Below are 17,899 nucleotides of genomic sequence, written 5' to 3' on the forward strand. Positions count from 1 at the left end.
ATCCCACCAGATTTCTGTATCCAGACCCTCTTCCTTCTGGTGGAGGTAAGACCCGATGATGAAACGATCCGCTACGAGTACATCAGTGATATCATATACAACTCGGATGGAAAGTAGTGAGTGGGGGTCTCTAAAACATTTTTGAAAGAGAATCTGGTTCACTCCCCATTGATTATTTGCTATATATTTGACCTTCAGTTAATGCAGTAATGGTTTATCCCATGTGTCATGGGGCATGTTGCATGAGCGGCCATCGCAATTGGACCAGCAGGTTGTACGCTACACAAGCAGACCCAGAGAGGTGGAACTAAGGAATAGAAAAGAGGGCAGACCTCCTTCTTCTGCCAGTACGGTATCCTTAGTTCCTCTATTACAGCGGCTGCTGTCACTGGCAGTTCACCCTTGTCTACCACACTCCGTGGCCACGAGATGCAGATTTTTCTTGTTACTAGATGATCACTTATGCTTTGTTGCTCTCATAAAGAGGGGGCGGGGTGCTCTGGTTATGCAGGGATGGACCTAGGAATGGAATCCACTGATGTCATAGGGAATGCTGGGGCTAGGGAGCTACAGGGCTTAATTTGAGCCTGTGGTTTCCGGTGCTCATCACAGGCACTTAACCCCTTCCATGCTGCCGTCGGCCATTGGCCGACGGCTGCACTACCTCGCTGGTGCTGCCGTCGGCCAATGGCCGACGCGGCCCCGCCGGTTTGCGGAAGTGCCGCGCTTCCGCAAAATCGGCGGCGCAGCCAAGGGGTTAATCATCAACACTGGCACTTTTCATGAGAACCAGTTAAGGACATATTCATTTATGGGGAGCTTAAGTGATTTGCCCAGAATCACAGGATGATGAGCCGATACTGAGAATCAAACCTGGTTCCCCAGCTCCGAAGTCAGCAGCTCTGGCCACTTTGTCACATCCTTTCCCCACTTTCGTGGTTAGTAGTTGGTTCTGTTTTAGGCGGCGCTAACAGGAGAAATGGGCTGGTGCAAGCTGTCTCCTGACGAGACCCCACACCACTGTTCCCAATAACCTGCGCGCCCGCGCGCGCGCAGTGAAGGCACCCCAAGCGCTCAGTGCTCATTATTTAGCGCGCACATTCTGAGACTGTTTGCGCCGCCGCTTTTAACATGCGAGCGGCGCGAAAACCCATCATTTTCTGTTCGCGTTCACGTGCAAATGGCCCTTGCACTTGCTCTATTCCTTTCCTGCCAGTGCACCGCTGCGGGGCTGATTGTGGGCCATTGAGTTAGTATTCATATTAATTGCAGTGCACACGGGCTGCAATTAATATGAATACTACCTCAATGGCCCTCAATCAGCCCCGCAGCGGTGCACTGTTAAGAAAAGAAAAACAGAGTTTCAAACACGGCGTGTGCTTTAGCACATGCGGTGTTTCACACTGTGCTCTTCTTAACAGTGCACAGATGCGGGGCTGATTGTGGGCCATTGAGTTAGTATTCATATTAATTGCAGCCCGTGTGCGCTGCAATTAATATGAATACAGACTCTGAAGAGAAAGGGAGGAGACGCCGGTCGGACAGAGGCTCGGAGCGGAAGAGGGCGGAGGATCCGAGCAGGGGAAGAGAGGCCGGAGCGGGAGGGGAGGTGCTGCAGAGGCCAGGATCAATCATAGCGAACTCGAGACTGCAGATTCTGGGCTTCGTGCTGGCGCAGCTGGGCTGGATCGGGCTGATCGTGCCCACCATCCTGCCCCAGTGGCAGATGAGCTCCTACGCTGGGAACAGCATCATCACGACCATCGCCTTCAACCAGGGGCTGTGGATGAGCTGCGCCATCCAGAGCACGGGCCAGATGCAGTGCAAGGTGTAAGACAGCATCCTGGCGCTGTCCGGTTCTCTACAGGCCACGCGAGCGCTGATGGTGGTTTCAGTGTGGTGTCCGCTGTGGGCATGAAATGTACCAAGTGTGATGACAGACGACAAGGTGAAGAAGGCGCGCATTGCCATGACCGGGGGCATCATCTTCCTGCTGGGAGGTCTGGCTGCTCTTGTTGCATGTTCATGGTACGGCAACACGATTGTGCAGGACTTCTACAACCCCTTCACCCCGGTCAACACCAAATATGAGTGTGGATCTGCAATCTTGATTGGCTGGGCAGGGTCGTTGGTGGTGACCCCCGGCGGTGCTCTGCTCGCTTGCTCTTGCCCAAGGAAGTCTGGGTCCACAGGCCGCAAGTACCCCAAATCGAAGGCAGCGAAGGCACAAGTGCTTTTGCAATCCCTTGTGTCTCATAATGCAGATGTTGCAGATAGTCATTGGGGGGCATATTACCAAGCAATGGTTAGAGACAAAAATTTACCGCTGAGCTGCGGAGATTTTTATCGCAGATAAACCTTGCTATTACCAAGGTTTATCGCAAATGCGATAAAAATCGGCCGCAACGCATGGATATCGCTGAAAAGTCAGCGATATTCATGCATTACCGAGCTAATGCTCTTAGCCATGTTATCCACCTCCCATTGGATAATGTGGCTAAGAACTGCTCAGGGCAGGTGTTAGCTTTTGGAGATATTCGCGCTTAGCGCGAATATCTCCAAAAGTTGGTAATAGGAGATAGCGATGTTAGCGACTGTTTCCAGTCGCTAACATCTTGGCACGCCCACTTTGCATGTCATTAGTGATAAATATCACTGACATGCAAAGTGGGGCCCAAGATGGACGATATCTCCTACTAGCTGTCGCTAACTGGTGTTAGCGACAGCTAGGTAATAGGGAGATCATTTTATCTCCGCTTTCTTGGTTTTTAAAGCCAAAAAAGCGGAGATAAACCCCCTTGATAATATGCCCCATGGTTGGATAATGCCTCCAGGATTGGGTTATATAAATGAAAATGCGAGACATCAGCTAAACATGCATTTGTGCTCCATACAGTCCATGAGCATCAGTACATTAATAGATTAATAAAGTGGAAATGCGTGTGACTATGAGGAAAATGTATCTGATTAAAAGCCCTGAAGTTACATTAGAGCTCATGGACTGAGGGATAGCCAAACATTAAGACTGCAAGAGAGAGGAGTGGGGAATAAAGGCTCAAGTGTAAACATGAGAGAGGGATGCATATAGAAACGAGATGTAATGAGAAACGTGTTAAGAAGACAGAGATGAGAAATAGAAAGGCAGAGATTCGAAAATATTAGGAGTAGTATGAAGGCCTGAGGGAGAAATTAGATAAAAAGTGAAGGATCAAGAGACACGAGAGGATAGGAATTGACATGTCCTTCAAAGGAATATAGAGATTCTGAAGAATAGTTGGTGACAGCGAGCGACATCAAGAAATTAACTTTGAGGACAAGACGGAAAACCATGCTCCATTCCATTTGTAGGTTTGCCCCACTCTCTATAGTTCGATCTCTTCTCCCCCCGTACATGCTCCAGGACTAGGCACTTTGTTACAGGGCGAAGGAGGGCTCTGGTGTCTCCTTGCTGACTTCTCCCTACAAATTGTGGTGTGTGAGTCCTTTATTTTGTGTGGGTCAAGCAGATTAATAAAGCATTTGCAATGCAATAGGTCTCGTATATCCGAGAGTTTCAGCTATGAGCATTGTAAAATGACAATGCCTTTTATATACTTTTTAAAGTCAACACATAAATAAAAGGCATTGTCATTTACAATACCAGTAGCTCAAACTCGTCGCAAATTTGTGACCTATTGCATTGCAAATTCTTGTTTTATAATATTTTTCCCATCCTGCTGGAGTCACGAGGGAGTCAATGCGGCCCCTGTACTCCTGTGGGCCTGAAAGTGTTTCAGAATTTGGCCCCAGGGGGGTCTCTCTGATATAAAATACTAAATATAATATCTGTTTTAATATTCAGAAATTTGCACACGTACAAGAAGTAATACTTTTAGAATGTCAGAGTTTTCTTTATGTGAAAGAAAGAGTATGCGGATATCTTGGAATAGCTGTGATGATGGGGCACAGAGGGCCTGGAACAATGTAGCCATGCATCACCCTGAAGTTAATTAAATGCTCACTGCCCACATCCACGTGCATTTGGAGTTTATATGATTGCATAATATTGCTTGCTATTTCCAGTCCTTATAAATGAGGAGTGGTATATGAAGGGCTATACAAAAAGACAATATTGTTCCTGTTATTATTATTAGCACACCAGAAGAGGTTGGGCATCAGAGAGAATTGTGGGACAGGTGACAATGAGACAGAAGCCAGGGCGGAGGCAGGCCAATTAGGCAATAAGTACCAAAAAGAGAACCGAGGGTGGAGGGTGAAGGTGGGACGAAGAGGAACTGCGCCGTTGTCGGAAGCAGCTGAGCTCTGGTGGCATGGTGCCACCCCTCCCACAGTATGCCTCCCAGCAGCTGGCAGGCCTTAGATATCTACCAACACCAGCTCCTTGTGCGCGGGCCAGTGACACTGTACCTCCTCTCTCTCGGCCTTCACTTCATGCGCCACCCACCGCCCTAGCCAACCACAGGCGGGGATTTCTCATCCCTGCTGCGGCGACAGCTGTTGTTTCAAAGGAGCGGTACAAAAGGGGTATGGTGCCAGAATGCCAGAAACCGGTCCTAGGAAGTTTGAATCCGGTCAAGGGAAGGCATGGCTTGGCAGTTCGGGCTGGACTGTTCCCATGAGGCACAGGGTCAGACTGATTTGCGTATGGCCATGTCTGAACTGGGGTGGCAGAGTGGGCTAAAGAACGGTGATGGATTAAACCCAGATCTGTTGACTGGGTGTGAGTGTTTGATTGGTTCAGATGCTCCGTCCATAACCACCCCCTTTTGTACCGCTTTGTTCGCCATAAGTTGGCAGGGTTTGCTCAGATGTGAGTCCCTTGCTCACTTTGCCACTGGATTCAAGAAAACCTGGCTGAAGACGGCTGTAATGCCAGAAACCCGTCCTAGGAAGCTTGAATCCGGTCTAGGGAAGGCATGGCTTGTCAGTTCGGGCTGGACTGTTCCCATGAGGCACAGGGTCAGACTGATTTGCATATGGCCATGTCTGAACTGGGGTGGCAGAGTGGGCTAAAGAACGGTGATGGATTAAACCCAGATCTGTTGACTGGGTGTGAGTGTTTGATTGGTTCAGATGCTCCGTCCAACACCACCCCCTTTTGTACTGCTTTGTTCGCCATAAATTGGCAGGGTATGCTCAGGCGTGAGTCCCTTGCTCACTTTGCCACTGGATTCAAGCAAGCCTGGCTGAAGACCGCTTTAATGCCAGAAACCGGTCCTAGGAAGCTTGAATCCGGTCCAGGGAAGGCATGACTTGGCAGTTCGGGCTGGACTGTTCCCATGAGGCACAGGGTCAGACTGATTTGCATATGGCCATGTCTGAACTGGGGTGGCAGAGTGGGCTAAAGAACGGTGATGGATTAAACCCAGATCTGTTGACTGGGTGTGAGTGTTTGATTGGTTCAGATGCTCCGTCCATCACCACCCCCTTTTGTACCGCTTTGTTCGCCATAAGTTGGCAGGGTATGCTCAGACGTGAGTCCCTTGCTCACTTTGCCACTGTACTCAAGCAAGCCTGGCTGAAGACGGCTGTAATGTCAGAAACCGGTCCTAGGAAGCTTGAATCCGGTCCAGGGAAGGCATGGCTTGGCAGTTCGGGCTGGACTGTTCCCATGAGGCACAGGATCAGACTGATTTGCGTATGGCCATGTCTGAACTGGGGTGGCAGAGTGGGCTAAAGAACGGTGATGGATTAAACCCAGATCTGTTGACTGGGTGTGAGTGTTTGATTGGTTCAGATGCTCCGTCCATAACCACCCCCTTTTGTACCGCTTTGTTCGCCATAAGTTGGCAGGGTTTGCTCAGATGTGAGTCCCTTGCTCACTTTGCCACTGGATTCAAGAAAACCTGGCTGAAGACGGCTGTAATGCCAGAAACCCGTCCTAGGAAGCTTGAATCCGGTCTAGGGAAGGCATGGCTTGTCAGTTCGGGCTGGACTGTTCCCATGAGGCACAGGGTCAGACTGATTTGCATATGGCCATGTCTGAACTGGGGTGGCAGAGTGGGCTAAAGAACGGTGATGGATTAAACCCAGATCTGTTGACTGGGTGTGAGTGTTTGATTGGTTCAGATGCTCCGTCCATCACCACCCCCTTTTGTACTGCTTTGTTCGCCATAAGTTGGCAGGATATGCTCAGGCGTGAGTCCCTTGCTCACTTTGCCACTGGATTCAAGCAAGCCTGGCTGAAGACGGCTTTAATGCCAGAAACCGGTCCTAGGAAGCTTGAATCCGGTCCAGGGAAGGCATGACTTGGCAGTTCGGGCTGGACTGTTCCCATGAGGCACAGGGTCAGACTGATTTGCATATGGCCATGTCTGAACTGGGGTGGCAGAGTGGGCTAAAGAACGGTGATGGATTAAACCCAGATCTGTTGACTGGGTGTGAGTGTTTGATTGGTTCAGATGCTCCGTCCATCACCACCCCCTTTTGTACCACTTTGTTCACCATAAGTTGGCAGGGTATTCTCAGACGTGAGTCCCTTGCTCACTTTGCCACTGGATTCAAGCAAGCCTGGCTGAAGACGGCTGTAATGCCAGAAACCGGTCCTAGGAAGCTTGAATCCGGTCCAGGGAAGGCATGGCTTGGCAGTTCGGACTGGACTGTTCCCATGAGGCACAGGGTCAGACGGATTTGCATATGGCCATGTCTGAACTGGGATGGCAGAGTGGGCTAAAGAACGGTAATGGATTGAACCCAGATCTGTTGACTGGTTGTGAGTGTTTGATTGGTTCAGATGCTCCGTCCATCACCACCCCCTTTTGTACCGCTTTGTTCGCCATAAATTGGCAGGGTATGCTCAGACGTGAGTCCCTTGCTCACTTTGCCACTGGATTCAAGCAAGCCTGGCTGAAGACGGCTGTAATGCCAGAAACCGGTCCTAGGAAGCTTGAATTCGGTCCAGGGAAGGCATGGCTTGGCAGTTCGGTCTGGATTGTTCCCATGAGGCACAGGGTCAGACTGATTTGCATATGGCCATGTATGAACTGGGGTGGCAGAGTGGGCTAAAGAACGGTGATGGATGATACCCAGATCTGTTGACTGGGTGTGAGTGTTTGATTGGTTCAGATGCTCCGTCCATCACCACCCCCTTTTGTACCGCGTTGTTTCAAAGGAGGCGACAAAGGAGAGAAACCGCAGCTATACCGAATGTGCATGAGCAATATTTCAGCGCCGGTGCACGGCCAGAAATCAAGGGACCCAGAAAGACGTAACCACACTGACATAAAAAAGCAGCGAAGCAACAGCTGGACAAAATGATAGCTGCCTCAAAAGAAAACCAAAATATGAACGCACTTCTAGATGACATAGCCTCATTTCATAACCATGGTTAACGTCACTCAGCAAATTTAAACAAGCATAAGCCTCTGTGTATCCAAATTGCAAATCTGACTTAAGACCCTTAACATGGCGCTGTGTGTGTGGAAAAGCACAGTCTTTTCAGTTTTTTAACAAATGTTTGGAGGGATATTTGGCGCCGCACACACGCGCGGTCTGGTTTCTGGCGCACATAGCCATGGCTGCAGCGCACAGAGACCCTAAACTGCCGCACACAGAGGAAAAAAGTTAGAGGGAACATTGCCCCACACACTTATTTTTTTACAAATTAACCACAGGGGAGGTAAACGCTGCATGGTCCTTGGAGGTCTGTCTCTGTATGTCTAATAAGCATCTAATGGATGCCATATAGGTAATCCATTTTTTCATGGTAGCTGGAATGAATCACAACAGGGCCATTTCAGAAATGTATTATCTTTAATGAGGGCTGGAAGGACAAGGATGGTTCCTTTATAAATATTTGAAAAGAACAGCACGTTTCTATGGGTATGCCCAAAGGAAGTTCCTTCTACCTTATTATCAGCACAGTAGGCTTTTCGTGGATTTGGATAAAGGGAAGGGGAAGGAGGATGAAGGAGCTCGGGGCCAGATGTACGAAAGGTTTTTGCTATTGCAAAGGGTCCGATTTGCAGAATCGGGACATTTGCGATCACAAAAAGTCCTTTTAGTATGTATGATATGCAAACTGCTAATCAGTAACATATTACTTAATCACCATTTTGGTTAATGGCTACATATCCAATCTGTATTTGGAAGGAGGCATGTTTATAGCGTCCCTTCTAAATATTGATTTGGAATGGCAAATGTAAATGATTTGTGACAGAAATGTTATAACAAAACATTAATATTTTACTGACACCTCAAAGAAGGTGGTAACTTGTTCACAAACGCAAAGGGCTCCCAAGCAGACCCACTCCCCTCTGTAAAAGGTACACAAAAAGAGTTTAGGTGTAGACAGTGGTTTTACAAACTTTAATTTTTTTGATTTTCTTATAAATGGATTGTGTTACTTTGCGTCAAGCGGGTGTTCCATGGGTGTTGCACGGTAATTCCAACACAATCACCCATGTGTTTCCAGGGAATCTACAAACATTGAAGAAGGGCCATCTGAACAGCATTATAGGCCCCGGGGCAAATCAGTGCACTGGGCCCTGCCGAAACTACCACTCACAGAAAAATATGTGTTAAATTCTGGTCTGCTTGAGGCCCCTATGCTCATGGAGCCCTGGGCAACTGCCAAGTGTTGCCATAGGTTACGATGGCACTGCATTAGGGGTCAAGGATTTGAGCCAAAGTCTTATGCCTCCTCGGGGCAGACATAATAAGGACAAATGTTTTCATTTCTCCTCGTTTTTTACTTTTCATGTGTTCTGCATTGCAGAGCACACATTGGAAGTCGGAAACGCCGTATCGCATAGTTTATGTACTAGAAGGAACTCCTTCCAGTACAAGTCTATGCTTCAGAGCACGCACACGCCTTTGCACTATGGCGCAAGGATGTCATGTCATGTCATGTCAAAAGTTTTTATATAGCGCAACTTATCACCGCAAAGTCTCAAGGCGCTTGCAGCATAAAAGACAATTGATCATATGAGGGGCTAGACCAGAATAAAAAGAACTACTTGGGGAAGAGCCAGGGGGCAGATTTATGGAGGCCTTGCGCCGACGGTGCGTCGTTTTTAACATGGGGAAAAGTGACGCACCGGTGGCGCAAGGCCTTCATAAATAAGGCCCCAGGTTTTTAAGGATTTGCGCTGAGGAGAGAATAAACGCAGGACATTTGAGTAGAGTTGGCACATTTTTTCACTCTCCCCTTGAAGCAAGGCAGCACAGCAGCTTGGTGCAGTGTTGTCTTGAGACAAACAGTACAAAGTCTGGGCTCCAATTAACAGGCAAAGTAGTAAATCTGCTCTTGCAGGTTTCTGACCCAGCATGGATGAAGATTTACGACTGTTACTACTTATTACAACTTTTTGTGAATTCACAAGACTTTTCCATCTTATTCCTGGAAACCTTTTGCAGTCACTGATTTCCAGATGTAATCGGGAAAAGTTTTCACGAACTGCATTTTGTCTCGGAAAATATACAGCCGTATATTTTCGAATGAGAAAAAAAAGTACATCTGTTGGTATTTTTTTTTTTCACCTAGTAAATATTTTTTCTCAAGTTGAGAAACTCTTCACCCAATACCTGTCCCAGTTTTGGGGGAGTTCCCTTTTCCTTTCTATTTTGGAACTAGATTTACTGCTGCCCTACCCCGAAGTAAATCTCTGACTGTTTTTCCAGGGTGGGAAGGGGTTACAGAGGACCATCAAATGTGCAAACTCATGGATCTTTACAAAGTCCTGGGGCATTTCTGCCCTGGAATGCCCTCCTCCAACCAGTGGACTTACTCTCATAGCAACCTCGTTGTCAATATAGCCATTTATGAGTGTGAAAACAATTTTATTGTATTTCAAAAGTTAATCTGTGCTCTTAAAAATAGCTATTTTTGTATACAACTCAAACACACACCCACAAATATCCTCCTGTCGGGAGCCCACCTCATGGTTCTGGGAAATCTTTCCTCTGGACAGTAATGGGACATCATTGAGATTCCAGCTGGAGTATTTCTGGCCACTCAGGCACAGAGAAGAAGAGTGCTCCGAATGTATACATGCCACACACCAGTCCCCTCACAAGCCATTTTAAGAACTGATGTAGGAGCAATAACTCCACAATCCACACAGGTCCACAGCGGATAGCTCGGCAGTTCTGGCAGCATGAGCAGGATTGTTTTGGCAAACTCCATCCAGGTTAGACTGAAAATGCTGACATATAAAGGCCACTAGGCCAATAGGCAGGCTTAGCCAAGAAAACCAGTATAACCAGAGACTAATCAGCCACTTATCATACAGGCGAGCAAAAGAAATGGTAGTCTAGAGTGAGCCCAGATGAAATTCCATTGGTGCAGATTATGTCAAGCATTTCCATCCAAGACTTTTTGCTGAGTGATTGTATTGCCATCAATGGTGTGAGCAGGTGCGCAACGCCCATTGGGCTCAAAAGGACTTCAGCACCCCCGTCGTGTGTGGCAGCCCGGGCTGAGACAGCTTCCCGGGCAGGCGACCAGTTTATTACATCTGCACCTGAGTATTTCACAGCTCTTTAAAAGACCATTTACATGTTAACGAAACTTTGTTTTTTTTTTCACCTCTTCTTAGATCCCCTGCATCTCCACTCTGCCTATTGCTGGAAGAAATACCCCCCCCTCCCGAAATGTTTTCTTAGCCCCACCTCCCTGAAATTTGGCTCTAGTTGCGCCTCTGGGTGTGAGTATGTGCAGACCTAGGTCCCTGGCTTGTTGCGACTTACGGTCTCAAACTGCAACTCACTGATGAGGCTCAACGATGCTGAAAACCATTTTAGGTTGCTTCTTCTCCCACTCTCAGGGTACTGGGCCCAGCTTTTTGTTCTCGATTGTTGATATTGGAACAAGACCAAGGTAGATTTGCAAGAGGTTGATCACCTTCTCCAAAGGAAACTAAAAAGCAATGCTATAGAATGCATCAAAGAAAATACCAGTAGCTCAGGTAAGTCATCCAATAATAGCCTTTTGCTGTCATTCATAACTTATATATCAAAAATATCATGTTACGAATTTGAGCTTGGTGCTGTATTTTGTTCTGGTTCATCTTTCATCTTCCCATTGCCAATTCATTTTATGTAGTCTGTCTGGCTAATTCCTGGATTAACTCACTTTGTCATCACTTAGTTCTGTCATTATCAGTATTGTAATTTCCTGCTGATTCTTCTTGGTAAGAATCAACAACTTGGTGCTGCAGTTTGCAACAAGTTCTTTATAACTCCACCTAGTCACATAATTTGACACACCACCATAGCTCTATATTATTTTGAATTAATACCGGAAAGAACATTATTGCCTTATCCATCTCAATCTAACCTCAATTTTGAACAGGGTTATAACACATCTGTCAGATTACAGTTATAGAACAGGCCTTTCCAAAGTATGTCCAATCTTTCCTTGATGAGTTGATAAATATGCGCAGGAATACATTTCAAGAATTTCATTGTATCAATAAAATTTATTTTAAAAATCGATTCAAGAAAATACGGCATTTGTTTGTTTTCTGCCTGCTAAATTTAAATTTCAGAATTGCTTATCACCACAACCCACATTTTAATGTATCAATCCAAAATACATTTGATATTCTGTTATGACATTGGTGTAATAAGATCTAATAGGTTTTGTTGTATGAGGTGCTTAGGTTTAACTTGTATTTATCAACCAATTTAACACAAACGAGGCATTCATATTTTTGCATGATTGATCTTATTTCACACATTCCCTCTTTATGTAAATGACACACTGTTTCTTTTGGAAATGTTCATCTCATAGGAAATAATTCTCAAATTTAAACATTCACTTAATGTTTATGTTTTATGATGTGTGAAGTTTCATTTGTCTCTTATTTGCCCAACAGCTTTGTAATTTCAATGTACTTACATAGCTCTTTCAGCAAATTGCACTGAATTTATAAAAATAAAAGTACTAGGAATATGGGGGGACATGTATGTTCTGACAGCAGAATGTTAAGATTGAAATTACCAGGAATATCATCGGTTGGGTGACAACAAATACATCCTTGCAGATGACCTCAAAAGAGCCAAATTCCAAATGTACTCAGAGACTTTGCTTTCCAAGCTTTTATTATTATGCAAGATCCTATTGAAGTATTCATTCCAGTTAGACAAGTGTGCCTTTTCATGAAGCAAGTAGCTAATCTCTTAACACTACAGCTCTCCTTACTCATTAACTGCACACAATTGTTTGACAGGTTAACAATAGACTTTAACAGTGCATCAGACAGCAACAATCAAAATTAGGGAGCTCTTAAATTCCACATTTTACTTCTAATTGCAGCATTGTTAGAGTAATAAACAATGGACCTGAATTACAAGTGGGTCGGTGTATTTCAAACCGTGTTTAAACCCCTGTTTGTGCATGGGTTGGAATTACGAGTTGGTAGTTATGTATCATATCCGATCATTACTGGATGCGTTAAACACCGAAACCTTTTTTAAATTTTAAAAGGGAAAACCTGACTGAATATAACGATGGAAATGTGTATGCTATTTACTGAACCATGCAGATTTTGGTGCGCTAAAAAAGAAAATTCGAAGGATATTCCCCCAAAAATTCATAATAGGTGGTATTTATTACACTCAATACATAGGGTATCTGGGGTACCGCTATTTATGAGGTCCTGTAAATCGCGACTTCACTCGGAATCAGGGCCTATGCGTTGCAGTTCTTAGGAAAGGGGTTCAATCAGTTGCCAAAAGCAGGGCATTTGTGAAATTGTTTGATTTTCAATATATGAAATTCCCAAGGAAAAATTACAATTGGATGGTATTTGTGCCCGTTTTCTATAATTAATAACTATAACCACACTGGAAGGGTGCGAACATGCCTAGTGAGGCTATGGCCCTGGTCTGTGATTTATCCAGCTTTAGTGTGGGGCGTTTAAAGGACCAATGCCAAAGCAGCTCTGTCAAAAAAGGAGGTGCTGTCAATTTTTTGAAAATTTGGGATCCTTTGAGTCACCAATTCATACTGAGCGAATTACGCTAATCAAAGATGGTATATTTTGAGAAATACAATTATTTGGTTTATTGACATAGCTGCATGTGAGTTGCATGTGAATGTGTGATTGCGTCATATGAAGTATAGTTCATACCACACTTTTTGGCAACATAAGGGACATTGCAACATACAAGGGATATTCGGATAGGATTTGTTTCCAGTGAAGAAGTGTGACATTTTAAGACTGCTGAATGATACTTTGGACATAAAATAAGTGGATTATTGGTAGCAGATGATGTGTCATTTGGGAGTAAGGTATGACACATTTAACCCTAGAATATTCAATTTTTCATTGGAGAAGTTGGGCCCTAGTTATCATTAGTGCAGAAGCTAAGTGGCAGGATGTGGGTGGATGGGGCCAGTGGGCAAGCAGGTAGTAATCCTTTTCCTCTGCAAAGGTGTGGGGGAAGTGATGCTACCTGTCTGGCAGGGTCTGTATGCACTGTTGTATGGAGGAGCCTGGCCCCACCACAGAGGAGATGCTGATCCAGGCACACAGACAAGATATGCTTTTTCTTCCCTTCAAAGCAAAAGTGTATATATCTTTTGGAAAACAAATACTTATGTTTACTGGAAGGGAAACATTCCCCAGCTCTTTTCCAGGCCTTTTCCATCCTCCCTATTGTAATAACATATACATGGGACTCAACAACAAATCAATATTCGTCGAAGAGTCCAGAACCATTGTGGTTGTCTCCTTCGGACGGATTGAAACAACATGACCACACCATGTATGCGCTGAAGACTCTCCAATGTCTTCCTATAAAGGATGGGTGACATTTCAAATTGAATCGTCTTGTCCACAAAGTACAAGTTTTTTTTCTATTTTTAAAAAAATATATGTATTAAGTTTTTCTTTATGAAAAACATTTACAATTGGCTGAGTCCATCAGGATGACAAAAATAGCAGTGTATAGCATGAACACGGAAATAAGGGCTCGTGAAATAGCAATGTACATGCAAACTCTGCTAACGAGTCAATATAAATGACCGGAGTGTACTGCTGGAGTGATGCAATCTGGGGTAAATCCATGAACTGGGGTGGTGATAGGGTGGATAAACTAGGAGGCAGCGGCAGGTCACGTCTGCAGTGGAGAAATGTATGTGGGCGTGTATTGAAGCTAGCAGGTCTGTGGTGGAGGAGCATGTTGGGGTGCAGACAGCACAGGGGTCCCCATCTCGGAGGCGATAGATCACAGGGTGTGAATCATGGGGGAAGGTCGTTGTTCCCCACCCTTTGTAGGAACTGTGACAGGAGGGTAGCCCATTAGGGGGGAGATAGGCTGTTTGTGCACATTGTGAAAGTCTTCATAGCGGAGGGCTTCCTCCTCAGCTGCACCCCACCTGCATACCACCCATGCCATGCTGCCACCAGTGGGGCAATTGGCGATTCAGAAATACTGGATAGACTCCTGGGTCTGATATAAGAAAGAGTGCTGGAGTGTCCCTTTTACATCAGAAGCTTAGCTTTGATTTCGCCGAAGATGTTGACTTAAGTGCATCAGATTTTTATATGAATTTTGATACCAAGATCATTAGAATCAGGTAAATAATTTCAAGATATAAATTTTTACAAGTTTCAAAAGTTCACACAGTGCAATTTTAGAAGCGGTAATGTTATCATATGGGGGAAAATATACTGCATTTGGGCAGGTGTGTTTCAGCGTCGGGTGCCCCATTCACTTCAATAGGGAACGGTCAGGTTGAAAAGTGGCTGCAAGCTGGTACTGGGGGCTAGTCCTGGTGAGCTCACAGGGAGGGTCAGTCCTTGAGATGCTCGGGCACGCATGTACACTGTTAGTCAACTTCTCCTCTGGCTGTGGGGCTCGGTGCAGTGGTGATTTTAAGGCATCGGGTTTGTGCTGCAGGAGACACTCACAGTTGAGGGGGCCTGCACAAAGAGGCTACAGGCGGTGACTGGTAGTCCAGTCTGGGCAAACCAGAGGATGGGCTCGGCCTTTGAGGGTCTCAGGACCCCGTAGGCACTGTCACCTCCCTCATACTCGACTCTGGGGCGCGGGTGAAGAGGTACTTTGAGGTGTCTAGTGGCGTGGTCAGAGGCTCACACTTTGTCTTGATGCTGCAGAAAAGGGGCAGACAGGACAGCTGGCCTACTATCGATGTGGGTCTCACTAACCTGAAGTCTTTCAACGTGCAATTACTGACGTTTCCCAGGCATGCCTACAGTTAAGATCAGAAGATGCTAAGGGACGATCGAGATGCAATAACGTCCACCTTGTGGGAATCTCGGAGTGAGCAGATGGGCAGAATGTGTAGCTGTTCCTGGAGCAATGGTTACTGACCAGGGTGATTTCTACGAAGGTCCCAAAATTATTTTCCATGGAGAGGGATCATCGCATTCTGGGTAAGCCCTGGCCTCCAGGGTTGGCCCCACGCCCAGTGATTGCATGCCTCCTAAACTAGAGACAGAGACTATATATATATACTACAGTTCTTCAGGGCAAAGGGCCCATGGCAGTATGAAGTTTCCACTATCACAGCTACATGGCTGAGGTGCAGCGGCGGAGTAGCTCCTATACAGCGGTTAAACACTTACTCCATTGTAGGGGCCTCAAGTACGCCCTCTAGTTCCTGGCCAATCTGAGAGTGGTGGACGGAGAGGCGACACACTTCTTTCAATCCCTTGAGGAGGTCTGGTCCTGGCTACAAGGGAACGACGGGTTACTGCCTCCTCTCATTGCCCATCACAGTGAGGGTTGGGAGACTCAGAGGTCGGGCAGGAGACTCAGCCAGAAACGGAAGAGCAGACCGATATCGGAACAAGTGGCCAGTGAAAGAGCACAATGTGTTGCAAATGTTCTACTCCATGGCAAGAACCCCTTCACAGTCCTGCCATTGGATCATGGCTCTGACACTGAGTCTGGCATTGCTGGACCTTGTGCCTCTGGGGATGGGGAGGTCTGTGGTCCTCCTCTCAACCCTCACCTGGCAGGCAACATAGCATGAGGCAGACAGGACACTCTACAACATGGTTGCTCTGGTATGATAGTGGCTATTAATAATGGCCTGGTGTTGTGCAAGTGAGATGTGAGGGGATGGGGGATTAACTCAAAGGCCAAGGGCTAGCTTGTTCGGAGCACCAAATGTGTACCCTGCCTTCAGGAAACACATTTGGTAGCCACAAAATTACAAAAAGTGCAGAATAAGAGATGGAGAGGGACAGTATATTACACAGCTTTCTCCACCTTTGCATCAGAGTGATGGTTTGGATTTCCTCGGGGTACCAAATGTTGCAGAGTCGCATACATTTGATCTAGATGGTAGATACGTAATATTGGAAGGGCATGTAGATGGAAACCCCTCTTGTGATAGCGCTTTCGGACTCAACACACAACACTAAGATTTCCTGAATCACTTGACACAGCCATCCTGTGGATTCATCAGGTGCCAAATGTATATGGAGGTGATTTTAACTGTGTCCCGGACATTGATCTGGATCGGTCCACCCCACTGATGGCTGGAGCCTTGTGCCCTCAGCTTACACAACACTTTGGTTACTGGATGGAGCACAGGTGGGTATACGACATATGGCTGTTGTTGCATCCGACTGGGATACAGTACTCCTTTTACTCCCCAGTGCATGATGTTCAGACACAACTGGATTTAGTACTCTGTAGTGTTGAGATCTGTTTGTGCTCCTTATGAGTGAAGTACCTGGCCGGCACCACATTTGCTCATTGCCCGTTGGTGTTGTCCCTACAGTGGGGCAGGGCACAGGCCAAGATACTGACCTGGCGGCTCAGAGCAGCAGTATGGCAGGATACACCCTATGGCGACACTATAGCGTCCTATTTCACTTCATACATTGACACTAATGAGGGTTTGACTATGACAAAAGCCACAGAATGGGAGGCTCCTAAATGGTCCACTGCATTAGGTGGGGCGTTAGACAGACACTACTGACATTGAGAAGGGCCTGCACGATTTGGAAATGTTATCTCAACTTAGTCCTGAGGAAACTTCATGACCTTAGGGTGGGGGGTAATGGGTCCGAGGCCTCAGCGAACCTGTGGTAATAGAGCTGATCTGGTGGGGTTTACTCATTCATGATAATGGGAAACCCTTTCCCCATTACTGTTATAGAACTTGTCGATGTGTCGGAACGAGTAAGGCAAATCACTTGTTCACTGGAATCAATTCCAGTTTATTTTGTGGTGCTTCGTAACAAAGTAAGAGCATTGCCAACTCCATGAACTTAGACGGATGCACCAGGAACTGACAGGCTAATGAAACTGGATATTGGGAATATTTGGCCCGTCAGTATGAAGAAGGTGAATGTGCAAGTAAACTACTTGCGCTGCTGTCACAGGAGGAAACATCACACTGGCCTTGGAGGGCTGTACATGATCCAGACAGCATGATATTCAATGCTAAAAAGGATATAAATACAACTTGTGTCACTTGTTATCGCACTCTATATGCGGCTAATGATGGAACCACTAAGGACCAAATTCAGGGCTTTTTGCATGCGCTCCCTCTCCCCCGGTTGGATCCCTTGGGTCGGGCTGAGCTGGAGGAGATATTGCAGGTACAAGAGATACACAGGGCTATAGCTCAGGTGGCACAAAATAAAGTCCTGGTATGGACGGCTTCCCCATAGAGTATTATGTAACCTACAGTACACACCTTACCCCAAAGCTACTAGCAATGTATAGGCAGGCGAAAGACAAGGGCATACTACTTGAATCGCTCAGTGAAGCCATAATTGAAGTACTCCCTAAAACTGGTCATGTTGACCCATTGGATGTCCGATCCTATTGACTTCTCACTTCTAAACTTAGATTATAAAATTTCGGTGAATCTCTTAGACAAAGGTTGATGCCGATAATAGGTGGCTTACTGCATGCTGACCGAAATGGATTTACGCTAGGCTGCATTACATTTCTCAATATTTGT

At 46.1% G+C, this 17,899-nt stretch overlaps 1 pseudogene; it reads left to right on the plus strand.

Annotated features, from left to right (window-relative positions):
• Window positions 1-1,498: 1,498 nt before the first annotated feature.
• LOC144798130 (claudin-7 pseudogene) overlaps window positions 1,499-17,899 on the plus strand; it is a 38,368-nt pseudogene continuing 21,967 nt past the window's right edge.

This window comes from Lissotriton helveticus, chromosome 12, assembly GCF_964261635.1.
Source record: "Lissotriton helveticus chromosome 12, aLisHel1.1, whole genome shotgun sequence".
NCBI lineage: Eukaryota > Metazoa > Chordata > Amphibia > Caudata > Salamandridae > Lissotriton > Lissotriton helveticus.